This window comes from Cyprinus carpio, chromosome A23 (genome assembly GCF_018340385.1).
Source record: "Cyprinus carpio isolate SPL01 chromosome A23, ASM1834038v1, whole genome shotgun sequence".
Lineage (NCBI taxonomy): Eukaryota > Metazoa > Chordata > Actinopteri > Cypriniformes > Cyprinidae > Cyprinus > Cyprinus carpio.
The window spans coordinates 12,926,973-12,941,619 of record NC_056594.1 but is presented as its reverse complement, the minus strand read 5'-3'; the positions used below and the strand labels follow the sequence as shown (position 1 = coordinate 12,941,619).

At 37.9% G+C, this 14,647-nt stretch overlaps 1 pseudogene; it reads left to right on the top strand.

Annotated features, from left to right (window-relative positions):
- LOC109071630 overlaps positions 1-14,647 on the top strand; it is a 104,794-nt pseudogene that overhangs the window by 75,262 nt on the left and 14,885 nt on the right.

Here is a 14,647-nt window from a genome sequence, read left to right as displayed (position 1 = left end):
TGATGATGTGAACAATGTTCATAGAGTTCTATGCATTGATAACCTCATTTGAAATAACTAACCGACATTTTATGTTTTATGTGTAGGAGAAAAGTTGTGGTGGGCCGATCAGGGCACAGATCAGATTGGTACATGTGACAAGAGCAATGGAGGCAACTGGAAGGTTCTCCGAAATAACACGTCACCCATGATGCATATGAAGATCTACAATGAGACTGTGCATCAGCTAGGTGTGTTTTCATATTTATATGGATTATGTAACCCTAAAATGCATTTTTTTAATAATATAATTTATTTATTTATTTTTATTTTTTATTTGTCTTTTCTGTCCTATTTTATTTATTTATTTGAATGTATAACTATGCTTGCCTGCTGTTTTCTTTTTTCTTAATCTGAATTAATGTATGGTTTTATGTTATATAGATATGTGTACATGTATCTATATTATTTATACTTTTTTACTATACTTATGTTATTGTTACTTTCTGTCTGACCTAAGATGAACCAAATAAAAAAAAAAATAATAATAATAATAATTTTTTTAAAGGAAAATCTGTTACTCTTTTTACCATAAAACTATTAATTTGATCAATTTAATGTTTAAACGTATTAATTTATAAACTATTATTATTATTATTATTATTGGTGGGGTTGCAAACTATTTATCAAAGATGATACCATTTGGATGTGTTTGATATCTACTGTAGGTACCAACCTCTGCAGTAAGAACAATGGCGACTGCTCTCAGCTTTGCTTGCCAACTTCACCAGCTACAAGAGCCTGCATGTGTACGGCTGGATATAGTCTGAAGACTGGCCAACAGTCCTGTGAAGGCAAGATCTCATGTAAACATCACTATTGTACACCATTTGCTTTCACGTGACCACATTTTAACACTCTGTTTATTGCACTTTTCTGTCAAGGCATGGGCTCGTTTTTGCTCTACTCTGTGCACGAGGGCATCCGTGGCATTCCTCTGGACCCATCAGATAAATCTGATGCCCTGGTACCTGTGTCTGGTACCTCTCTTGCTGTGGGCATTGACTTCCATGCTGGTGAGTATGCAGATATCTTTGAGTACAAAGATTTAGTCTGAAAATTGTTCTGAATGCAACTAACTTGAGGTGTTTTGTGCTTCATTTGCCCTGTAGAGAATGACACCATCTACTGGGTTGACATGGGCCTTAGCACTATTAGCCGAGCCAAGAGAGACCAGACCTGGAGGGAGGACATAGTGACCAATGGCATTGGACGTGTGGAAGGCATCACTGTGGACTGGATTGCAGGTGTGCAAATGTGCAAACACAATTAAAAACACATTGTATATTAGTGCATCTAACAAATTGTGTTGTTTTGTATAAATAGGCAACATCTATTGGACTGATCAAGGCTTTGATGTGATTGAGGTGGCCAGACTCAACGGCTCCTTCCGCTATGTGGTCATCTCTCACGGTTTGGACAAACCACGTGCCATTGCTGTACATCCGGAGAAAGGGTGAGGGAATGTGTCTGTATGTTTAGTGGAGATGAGAATGTGTGCCTGTGAACATGAGATAATTGTGTATTTGCTCTTTCTGGTATTAAAAAATGATGTTCAGGTATCTGTTCTGGACGGAGTGGGGTCAGTATCCACGTATTGAAAGATCTCGTCTGGACGGTTCTGAAAGAGCAGTTCTGGTCAATGTCAGCATCAGCTGGCCAAATGGCATCTCCATTGATTACCAGGTTTGTACATAAACACACTGTGCCACTTTTGCAGAACAAGTTTATTGTTGGTTCTTGTACCAGATTTGATTGCTAATCAACTTTTAGAAGATGATGATGATGATGATTATGATTATGATTATGATTTATTATTATACACCTCTGTTCAGAAGATTGGGGTCAGTAAAAAACAATTGTAAGAAATTATTTTATTTATTTATTCTCAGAAAATAAAGACATTATAATTTAACTAAATATTTATTTTTTCAGCTTTGTGTCAAAGGAATAAGTTACATTTGAAAATACATTGACATAAACAGTTATTTTAAATTGTAATAATGTTTCAAAATGTTACTTTTTTTTAAATGTATTTTTGAACTTTCTCTTTTCTTTTCAAAAACATAAAAAAAAAAATCTTAACAACCCCATACTTTTGGATGGTAGTGTTAATTTAATTTTTATTTTAATTTAAAAAAATTAAAGAAAATAAAAATGTATCCTAGCAGACAGTGAAACCACAAGGGTATGTGCTGTATCACTAATGTTATATAATGTGTAGGAGGGCCTGCTATATTGGTGTGATGCCCGTACAGACAAAATTGAACGCATAAATCTGGAGACTGGAGAAAACCGTGAGCTGGTGCTGTCTAGTAACAACATGGACATGTTTGCTGTTTCTGTATTTGATGACTACATCTACTGGAGTGACAGGTGTGAACTCATTATTTCTTTACTATTAACTGACCTGTTTTTAAAGATTTTATATTGCAGTGGACTTTACAGGTAATAAGCTTTTTATCTTCTCCTGTCTCCAATAGGACACATGCCAATGGCTCCATCAAGAGAGGAAACAAAGACAATGCCACAGATATGGTGTATCTGAGAACTGGCATTGGTGTACAGCTTAAAGACATTAAAGTCTTCAACCGTGCAAGACAGCAAGGTGTGTATCTTCCTAAAAAAGCACTCTTAAGAACTTCTTTTTACTATATGGCAGGGGTTTTCAATCATAAGAACCCCTCCACGCAGGCTCAGACTACCGAGAGACCCCTGTATATAAAAAGCTGGATTGTGAACTGTGTTCATTTTAATATCTTAATATCGTTTGCAGGTACCAACATCTGTAAAGTGAACAATGGTGGTTGTGAACAGCTGTGTCTGTACAGTGGTAACGGCAATCGTACCTGTGCCTGCGCACACGGTATGCTGGCAGAGGACGGCCGCAGCTGCAGGGATTATGATGGCTACCTCCTCTACTCTGAGCGCACGATACTAAAGAGCATTCACCTGTCGGATGAAACAAACCTCAATGCTCCCATTAAACCTTTCGAAGACCCAGAGCACATGAAGAACGTTATCGCCCTTACCTTTGACTACAGGGGTGGCGGTGGAAAGGGAGCCAACCGGATCTTCTACAGTGACATTCACTTTGGTAACATACAGCAGATCAGCGATGACGGCTCTGATCGCAAGACCATAGTGGAGAGTAAGTGCCTGACCTTTTCATTCTTTTTTTTTTTATTGCTCTGTATTGTGCAAACCAACTGGATGAGGCTACCAGCAATACTAATAGTGAAAAATGGTAATGATACCTTTAGTTTCATTGATCAAAAGTGACAGTTTGCATTTATTGTAAATAATATTTTTTTCTTTAAAATACTTTTATATTTTTACATAAATGTATATATTTATTTATTATGATTTACAGTAAAGACTTTATTTCTATTCAAAATGCTGTTCTTTTGTCGCATGCATTCAGCAGTGATTTTGTTGTTTTGAAGGTTGAGGTTTTTTGGTTTTTTGTTATTTTGGGTTTTGAATGTTTGTGGTTTAATATGTTTGTAAGTATCTAAGGTAGTAATTAGTCACATTACTGATTTTGCCTTTTACAGCACTTTTCACTTTTTCCTTTTCCTGGACACATAATGCACCCACAACGTTTGCAGCCCACCCGACCCAATGACAGCAGCTCTGAAGTAAGATGTTGTGCGTGGTAGAGCTGGCCAGTTGAAGAACTAACACCAAAAATGATCGACGCGTTCTTGTGGCGCGGTACCTTGCAGTCGTGTCCTACGTAGGAAGCCATAGAGTTTGGTGTACATGACGACTATGATGATCAGAGGCAAAGCAAAGCCGAACAGGAACAGAATGGTACTGTAGACCAACTGGCTGAGGTCTGATAGGAATGCAAAGCTGAGGATGGGCGCAGTCCTCAATTGGCGGAAAGCAAACTGAGGTGCTGCGAGAGCCACGGCCATCACCCACATGAGAATCACAGTAACCTGCAGCCAGCAGCACATTTGGAAACGATACGTCCAAGTGGGATACACCACAATGAGGTAGCATGTTACTGCTTATGAAGCTATAGTGTTGTCACTTGCAGAGTTACAGGCCAATCCTAGGAAACTGAATATTGTCCCTGTGCTGATCGTCTTGATATACAACCTCAAGCGTCTGCTTCAGGCTAATAATTAGCCCTTTTGAGAGTTGGTTGTTAGTGTTTAGCATTAGCATTTAGCAGTATGTCCTCCTAGGATGTTCAGATTTCATGTTAACGTGTACATAAAGGACATTTCAAAATATGAATGAATTAATTAAATTATTCTAAAGTTTGTCACATGCAGGATGTGTCCGAAAGCTAATGCAGCTGGGTCACTGCCCATTCGGTTATCATTATGGATTCAATATTTCACATTTAAAGGGATAGCTCACCCAAAAATGAAAAGTCTCTCATTAATTACTAACCCTCATGTCGTTCCAAACCTGTAATACCATTGTTCATCTTCAGAACACAAATTAAGATATTTTGATGAAATCTGAGAGCTTTCTGACCCTGCATAGACAACAAGGGATCTACCACGTTCAAGGCCCAGAAACATAGTAAGGACATAGTTAAAATAGTCCATGTGACGTTAGTTGATCAACTGTAATGCTGTGAAGGTATGAGAATACTTTTTGGAGTGAACTTATCCCTTTAATAATATAGAACAAATTCAAGTGAGCTTTAGCAATAACCAATCAAATATCCTGTGACTACAATGCTAAATTTTAGCATCAAAAATTTTGAAATCAAACGTCCTTTTAAAAAAAAAAGAATAAATAGTCAGTAGTATATAATATCATATCATATCATATCATATCATATCATATCATATATATCATATCATATCATATAATATAGAGGCAAGTAGAATTTGTATTATATTATATTATATTATTATGAACCTTTTGGATTTGTATGCTGGCAGCATTTTTAAGCTTTTGAATCTGTGTTATTTTAATAATATTTCTGTACTGTTATGGTAGTTATTGATATTTTGAATTAGCTTTTATTTTTATATTTTCAGTTTTTATTTTAATTTAATTGTTAGTAATTTTACTTTTTGTTTAATTTTACCTTTATTTCAGTTAGTTGTCAAGGCCACATTTCTAATTTTCATTTACATTTTTCATCTAAAATCAGTAATTTATTCCAGGTTTGTTTTAATTAACAGAAATTATTTAAATGAACAGAAAACTATTTTTATTAGTATTAGTTATTAACAACAAAGCAGCCAATTCCAGTATTATCATAATGTATATTTCATAATTTGTAATGTGAAAACAGTTCCTCTGACATGTAATTATTAAACTTCATCTCTTATTTGAAATTATGGAAGGTGCTTACCTTACGGCCATCCATGATTGCTGTTTGCTTGTACTGATTGAGTGAAACCAGGCAACCCTGCAAAACGTGATTTTCTGCATCTGTCAGTGGCTGCTATATCACGAACAGTCGATTCAACTTGAATCTAAGTGCCCAATGCTACTTTCTTCTTATGATCAATTATATGACTCTTCGGATTCATTCCAGTCCTTTAGCTTGGCTATTCCAGGACTTTGTCCTTCTGCTGCAAGGAAAGCAAGACAACTCTCCTCGGGCTGTCCTAATGTGAGATTTCTCTCGTAGAGGTACACCATAATGATCCTCCTGACCTCCGAGTTCAAAGTACAGTGAATGGTTGTTCAGGTATCTTCATCTAATTCATCAATTGTCAGGTTTACTGACCTTTTCTTAGTACATCATCGTTTTTGTGACGATGACGTCTCACCTGTTAACTTAGAAGTGGGCGGTGGCTGTTACGTCAGTATCTTGTTATTCTTCCTTCGCTTTTAAGACTGATGTCTTTTACAGGATCATTATTGTTTTTTAGTAAAAGTAAACAGCTTGGTTGAGTGTCCTTCCCCTTTTATGGTGGAGTAATCGCTGTCATAAAGCAGTTGTTGATGTGATGCAGATAGATGCAGTGAAGCCCCTCATGGGCTCATAAATTTTGTGGAGGGCGACTATTATTCAGTGTGACTTTGCCTCATTGAGACTCTTTCGATGGCACTGACTGAAGCACATTGCTCCACATTGCTTCTCACCCCATTGTTGTGTCTGAGACTCTTCCAGCAGTCCTCTCTTTGTGGAAGAACTAGTCACCGTGGTTCAAGAGATTCGGCGAGGGAGGGGTCTTGTATGCACAGGCACCCGTCCATGAAATGACCGGATGACACTAAGCCACTAAACACACACATGCACCAGCAACAACAGCTATCTCACAGCATGCTGAAGCCAACATGCACTCATGTCATGGGATTAAACCGTTCACTGGGACAGGATGAGGAGTTTTAAAAGAGATGTTTTAGACTTGCCCTGAATTGATTTACCCTATGAAGGTTACATGATATTAATCCTGTTTGAAGTTACCATCCTTTCATTTTTAACTATAGTATCCTTTTGGAAGCATAAGAGCTACAGGAACAGTTTATTCAGAGTAAATACAGTGTGTGTGCACAATATTATAATTAAGAAAATTAGATGCATTAGAGTTGTTCTTGGATCAGAAACAAGCAGTCAAAGCAGGATTCTCTATATGCTTCCTTAGTGTAATACCATTCTACAATTCTTCATTTCTTTTGAACAGATGTAGGGTCAATTGAAGGTTTGGCTTATCACCGGGGTTGGGACACACTTTACTGGACCAGCTACACCACCTCCACCATCACACGGCACACTGTGGACCAGAGTCGCACTGCAGCTTTCGACAGAGATACTGTGGTCACTATGTCTGGGGACGACCACCCCAGAGCCTTTGTTCTGGATGAATGCCAAGAGTATGAACTTTGTATATCAAATTTGCCATGATGCAATGCTATGTTTTAATCATTCTGCTGGGCCTATAGTCCTAAGAGTTTGAATTAAATGCATTATGCATTATTTTTATTTTTACTGCCAAATTTAAAAAGAAATGATTTATAATTTTATTTAAAAACAAATATCACAAACCTTCATTTTCGCTTTGACTGCCAAAGTGATGTTCACATAGTAAAATAATTGATTTGTAATTTTATGTAATGATTTATTTTTTGCAATAATTTTGTTTTTATTTATTTCATAATGTAGAATTATTGAAGACTTTGATAATATATTTATTTAATAATATTACTTTGCCCTGTTGCCCACAAAAAAATAAAAAATACAAATTTGTGTGCTCTTTCCTTCAGCTTGATGTTCTGGACTAACTGGAATGAACAGGCTCCAAGTATCATGCGAGCGTCTCTTTCTGGAGCGAACGTCCTTGTGATCATTGGCAGTAATGTCCGCACCCCGAACGGCCTGGCCATCGACCATCGTGCTGAGAAAATATATTTCTCCGACGCCACATTTGACAAGATTGAGCGCTGCGAGTATGATGGCAGCCGACGCTTTGTGAGTTCCTCTCTATTTGTGTCTTATTTTTTATGTTTGTTCATGGCAAAGTGAGAGTTCTTGACTTTTACCTGGTAGATCATGACTCTTAACAACACAAAGCTCATGACCTTGATTCTTAGAGAACGCATGCTACTGACATTGTACACCTTGAAATTGTTTGCAAATGTGAATGAATCGAAATTGTACGTGTGATCAGGTGGTCATGAAGAACGAGCCAGTGCATCCTTTCGGTTTGGCTGTGTACGGTGACTATATCTTCTGGACAGACTGGGTGCGCAGAGCTGTGCTCAGAGTTAATAAATACGGCACAGATATGAAAAGCCTACGTGCTGACATTCCTCAACAGCCAATGGGCATCATTGCTGTGGCCAAAGACACCAATAGCTGTAAGTTTTGTACTGAAGACTGACTTATTTACAGTCTTCATATAAATGCAATGATATAACGATACATAGTAAAAAAAATAGTAACATTTACTTAAAAAATATCTTTAAGTAATTTTTAATAATGTCTGTGTCTGCAGGTGAGTTTTCTCCTTGTCTCACAAATAATGGAGGCTGTCAGGACCTGTGTCTGCTCACGTCAGAAGGACGAGTCAACTGCAGCTGCCGTGGAGAACGCAAACTACTGGGAGACAACACCTGTGTCGGTGAGAGAGCTAGTGTCTAAAAGCCTGTTCCTAATATGTTTCCTCTAAAAAGTGCAGCTTAATATAAAAGCATATCTCTCTGTCTCCCAGCGGAGAACACAACCTGTAACAGCGTGGATGAGTTTGAGTGTGGAAACGGCGACTGTATCGACTACAGTCTGACTTGTGACAGTCTCGGCCACTGCAAGGACAAGTCTGATGAGAAACAATCCTACTGCGGTAAGCATGATCCTGCATCTCTATTCATTGCTTTGTAGTTTTCAGAAACATTTCCTAATCTGCACCCAGTTTAGAATCTGCTTTATATTTGAAGTGTTACATTTGAACTCTCTCTCTTTTTTTTGTTTGCAGCAAACCGTATGTGTAAGAAGGGCTACCGGCGCTGCATTAACGGTCGCTGTATCAAACACAGCTCCTGGTGTGATGGCACTGATGACTGTGGAGACGGTTCAGATGAGCTGCCGTGCAACAGTAAGTAGGGTGTGATTGTCTGAAAGAAATGGAGAATTTAAGGGAAAGGAGAAATACAAACCTGAAATGTTTTTTTGTTGTTGTTGTTGTTGTTGTTGTTTTTGCGTGGTTGGGAAAAAAAAATGTGCAGCCGTAATAGTTCCTCACTGTCACCATCTCTGTTTACTTCAGTGACTCTGTGCAGCGCTGCTGAGTTCCAGTGCAAAGACGGTTCCTGCATCAATAACTCTAGTCGCTGTAATCAGGTGGTGGACTGTGAGGACGCCAGTGATGAGATCAACTGCAGTAAGTATTCATCTAAAAATATCTGGTCTGGGAACCAAACCAAAAGGTTGTAGGTTTTGGTGTTGAAATGCTGAAAAAATGGTGAGAACCAGTGGGACTATGTCTGCATACGTACATAAACCAACAATTAAACAAATAGCACTCTACTGATTCATCTTTCGAGTAGCCAAAATGACCCATGCCTACACAATTCAGCATTTAATAGGCAGGTTCCTTTTGAGTTTCTTTCTAAAGCAAAATCTATGCTAAGTGTAACTTTGGGGACACATAATTACATATTCTCTCGGACAGATATAATCTTTAGGTGCATTCTATTTCAGGCCCCACTGACTGCTCCAGTTATTATCTGCTTGGAGTGAAGGGCGTGACCTTTGCGAGGTGTGAGTTCACTACACTCTGTTACGCCCCCTCCTGGCGCTGTGATGGCTCCAATGACTGCGGAGACTTCTCAGATGAAAGAAATTGTCCAGGTCAGACTCTCAGGTCACACATCAGCATGCACAAACACATCCCCTCATTCTCCCAGCAAATAAAATATGACACATTACATAATGAAATTGACCTTTCACTTTCTTTCCCACAGAGAAAATGAAGCATAATTGTCCGGTGAACTTCTTTGCGTGTCCGAGCGGCCGCTGTATTCCCATGAGCTGGACTTGTGACAAAGAGAACGACTGTGAGAATGGAGCAGATGAGTCTCACTGTGGTTAGTGAATGTCTCGTGTTTAATTTACATTTTTCTGTTCTCCCTTTTTTTTTTAAGGTTTGATTTTATGCCATATGTGTTTTCATTTTGTCTTAATACTTAACTTTTGGTGTACTTATTGTTCTGAAGATGCTTAAAACAATTGTATTGTGTTCTTTTTAATTAAAACCAGTTACAGCAATTAATCTTTATTATAAGGAAATGTTTGCCCCCTGGAATTTTCAGGGCCATCTTGCCTTCATGAAAACACTTTTTTCCATATGGTTATTGTTAATAATAATGATAATAATGCTTAAATATTTATTAGCATCCCTGGAATTAATTTTCAGGGACTTTTCAGGGACTTGTCTTCATCAACATTTCTTTAGGGGTAATAATAAAAATTTATTTTGTATTTATTTTCAATTATTATTATTTAATACCTTAATACTAAGTTATGCAAAATATCCATGTTTATTATGAAAAATTAAATAATGTACATGAAAAACTGAAATAGAAAAGTAGTAAAATACAATAGAATTCATTATATCACTACCTCTATAAAACAGGTATTTTAAGGATCTGGGGCATTTTTGCCCCTGACCACAGCTACACCTGATAATTAAGTTTATCATATTTAGATTCATTGACAATGAGTTTGTTTACTCTTGTTTTCTCAGATAAGGTCTGTGCATCAAATCAGTTTGAGTGTGGGAACCATCGTTGTATCTCCAAGTCCTGGGTGTGTGACGGCGCTGATGACTGTGGAGATAGTACTGATGAGGACGGCAAATGCAGTGAGTCACACTACAACTTACATCAACAAACAGAGCTCGTGTTTATCGCCACTGCAAGTTAACCTATATTTAATGCACTCTGGGGCATACTTGTACCTCTGTTCATGGTTTTTGAGGATGTCATGCAATCTGTCCATGTTGGCGTCTGTTTAATTTGGTGAGTTACCAACAGAAGAATTGGCACCACTGTTGAGTTTGCTTGGACGCACCACATTTGACGTCAACAAAACAATAGAAGTGTATTATGCCTCTTTTAAAGGCTTTTTAGCTGATCTCACTATGCATGATTATATGGTTGGTTGCATTTTATTATTTGCATTAACCATTGTTTTTAATCCTCATATCTGTATCTGTATGGAAAAATACTGTGGAAATCAGTGGCTACCATCAACTGTTTGGTTGCCAACATTACATTTTTGTCTTTATATTAACCATAATGGATCTCAATGTCAATCTAGTTAAGGTTGGAGGATGGAATGTATAAGTAACCCTGAGTTTATGTATCTCTCTCAGAGACAAAGACTTGCAGTCCAGAAGCCTTCCAGTGTCCTGGCACTCACATGTGTATTTCTCAGCGCTGGAAGTGTGACGGGGATAAGGACTGTCCTGACGGAGCAGATGAGGGCATTAAGGCTGGTTGTGGTGAGTTGCAAGAGGAATTGATTATTTTGTGCCATGAAACTCTACCTATATTGTTCTTTTCACAAAATCCTATTGCAAATTTAATGGGGGTTTTTTCTGCCCAGTTTATTGATATTTATTTAATCACACTCTTTATTTCTTACTATTTATTTCTGTTTTTCTCTTTATTCATTCTCTTAGTGTTCAATAAGACCTGCGATGACTCTGAGTTTCAATGTCAGAATTATCAGTGTATTCCCAAAAACTTCATGTGTGATCATGACATTGACTGCCGCGATGGCTCTGATGAATCGCCGGAGTGTGGTAAGCATCTGGTGTCCATTTTAGTGCATCTTAAAGTGTTATTTTTTATTACTAATCACCCAGACCAACGCAGTGAACCATATAGTGAGTCAGATGTTGTGTTCCCTTTTATAATGTAGAATATCCCACGTGCGGGCCGAATGATTTCCGCTGTGCTAATGGCCAGTGCCTGAAGCAGAAGAACTGGGAGTGTGATGGAGAGTTTGACTGTAGAGACCAATCAGATGAAGCTCCCAAAAACCCACTTTGCACAGACTCAGGTGAGTATAGTAACCTTGAAGGACAAGGTGAAAGAAAAGAAGCTCTTCTAAAGGCTGTTACCACATTATTATAATTTTTTCTGGTTGTAACAAAAAAAGTAATATATTTTTAGTAATTTAAATAAATAAATAAATAAATATATATATATATATATATATATATACACAGGTCCTTCTCAAAAAATTAGCATATTGTGAAAAAGTTCATTATTTTCCATAATGTAATGATAAAAAATTAAACTTTTATATATTTTAGATTCATTGCACACCAACTGAAATATTTCAGGTCTTTTATTGTTTTAATACTGATGATTTTTGGCATACAGCTCATGAAAACCCAAAATTCCTATCTCAAAAAATTAGCATATTTCATCTGACCAATAAAAGAAAAGTGTTTTTAATACAAAAAAAGTCAACCTTCAAATAATTATGTTCAGTTATGCACTCAATACTTGGTCGGGGAATCCTTTTGCAGAAATGACTGCTTCAATGCGGCGTGGCATGGAGGCAATCAGCCTGTGGCACTGCTGAGGTGTTATGGAGGCCCAGGATGCTTCGATAGCGGCCTTAAGCTCATCCAGAGTGTTGGGTCTTGCGTCTCTCAACTTTTCTCTTCACAATATCCCACAGATTCTCTATGGGTTTCAGGTCAGGAGAGTTGGCAGGCCAATTGAGCACAGTAATACCATGGTCAGTATACCATTTACCAGTGGTTTTGGCACTGTGAGCAGGTGCCAGGTCGTGCTGAAAAACGAAATCTTCATCTCCATAAAGCTTTTCAGCAGATGGAAGCATGAAGTGCTCCAAAATCTCCTGATAGCTAGCTGCATTGACCCTGCCCTTGATAAAACACAGTGGACCAACCCCAGCAGCTGACATGGCACCCCAGACCATCACTGACTGTGGGTACTTGACACTGGACTTCAGGCATTTTGGCATTTCCTTCTCCCCAGTCTTCCTCCAGACTCTGGACCTTGATTTCCGAATGACATGCAAAATTTGCTTTCATCCAAAAAAAAGTACTTTGGACCACTGAGCAACAGTCCAGTGCTGCTTCTCTGTAGCCCAGGTCAGGCGCTTCTGCCGCTGTTTCTGGTTCAAAAGCACACGCCTGTGCACGGTGGCTCTGGATGTTTCTACTCCAGACTCAGTCCACTGCTTCCGCAGGTCCCCCAAGGTCTGGAATCGGTCCTTCTCCACAATCTTCCTCAGGGTCCGGTCACCTCTTCTCGTTGTGCAGCGTTTTTTGCCACACTTTTTCCTTCCCACAGACTTCCCACTGAAGTGCCTTGATACAGCACTCTGGGAACAGCCTTTCGTTCAGAAATTTCTTTCTGTGTCTTACCCTCTCGCTTGAGGGTGTCAATGATGGCCTTCTGGACAGCAGTCAGGTCGGCAGTCTTACCCATGATTGCGGTTTTGAGTAATGAACCAGGCTGGGGAGTTTTTAAAAGCCTCAGGGAATCTTTTGCAGGTGTTTAGAGTTAATTAGTTGATTCAGATGATTAGGTTAATAGCTCGTTTAGAGAACCTTTTCATGATATGCTAATTTTTTGAGATAGGAATTTTGGGTTTTCATGAGCTGTATGCCAAAATCATCAGTATTAAAACAATAAAAGACCTGAAATATTTCAGTTGGTGTGCAATGAATCTAAAATATATGAAAGTTTAATTTTTTATCATTACATTATGGAAAATAATGAACTTTTTCACAATATTCTAATTTTTTGAGAAGGACCTGTGTGTGTATATATATATATATATATATATATATAATATCTATATCTATATATATATATATATATCTATATATATATATATATTTATTATATTATATATATTTATTTATTTATTTATTTATTTATTTATTTATTTATAATATAATAAAGATATATACTTTTAGTCTTTAAAATACTTTTTTCTCAATCTCTCTGGTAAACTGACCATATACCAATCCCTTTTCTGTCACAGTTTCTCTTTATAGACCTTTCATAATAATATGACCTTGTCTTTGAATGCAAACATGTGTGAAATCGGAAAGCGCAGGGTTATATTACAGTTTTATGTCTAACAATAAAAACTTGTGGTAATAAACAGGCTCTTGTGGGTTCTGGAAGTGTGCCATGTGTGTGATGTAGTGTGTTAAAGGAGCTTCACCGCTTCATTAGAGGATCAACTTCCTGTGGCAGTATGGGTTCTGGATTGCTGACTGGGTTGGAGTGATTTTATGAATATTTGGATATTAATGGCCTCTTACAACAATAATTTGACTTTTTAAAATCTATAACACTTAGTTGAACTTCTTTCATGTTCCACGTAAATGCAAACATTATGGTACATACCGGTAAATATGGTATTTTTCTCTATTTCTGTATTTATCAGAATGTCATAATATTACCAAATAAAGTCCATTACAGTCAGATTCATAACTGATATTCTTTGGACCCAGAACAAAAATGTTATAGGTTGTTGTTTTGTTTTTATCCATAGAGAGGCGCTGTAATGACACTGCCTTCCTGTGCACCAGTGGCAAGTGTGTGAATGAGACATTGCTGTGTGATGGTAAGAATGACTGTGGCGATGGCTCTGATGAGCATAACTGCTTCATCAATGAATGCCTCAACAGTAAGCTGAGCGGCTGCTCACAGCTCTGTGAAGATCTCAAGATCGGCTTCAAGGTATGTATATATTTTTCCTTATTTGCATGTCATACTTATTCAAGTTATTTATTTGGACATATAGCAGTGAATATATAACATGCCCCTTGCCCGGCCCATGCAGTGCCGGTGTCATCCAGGTTTCCGTCTGAAGCAAGATGGAAAGACGTGTGTGGATGTGGACGAGTGCACCACCACGTACCCCTGCGCTCAGCGTTGCATCAACACGCACGGTAGCTTCCACTGCCTCTGTGTCGATGGCTTTGTGCCACGTCCCAACGACCCCACCAGCTGCAAATCCACATCTGGTGAGCCCTCTCCCCTTGTTCTGTTATGTTCTAGGTTTATTACCTATGGGAGTGTGTTTCTTTCTCAGAGACAAAAATATACAAAACAGAATGTAATAAAAACTGGCATTGCTAGTTAAAATCTTAAAAGTTAAGTCATTTCTGCTGCT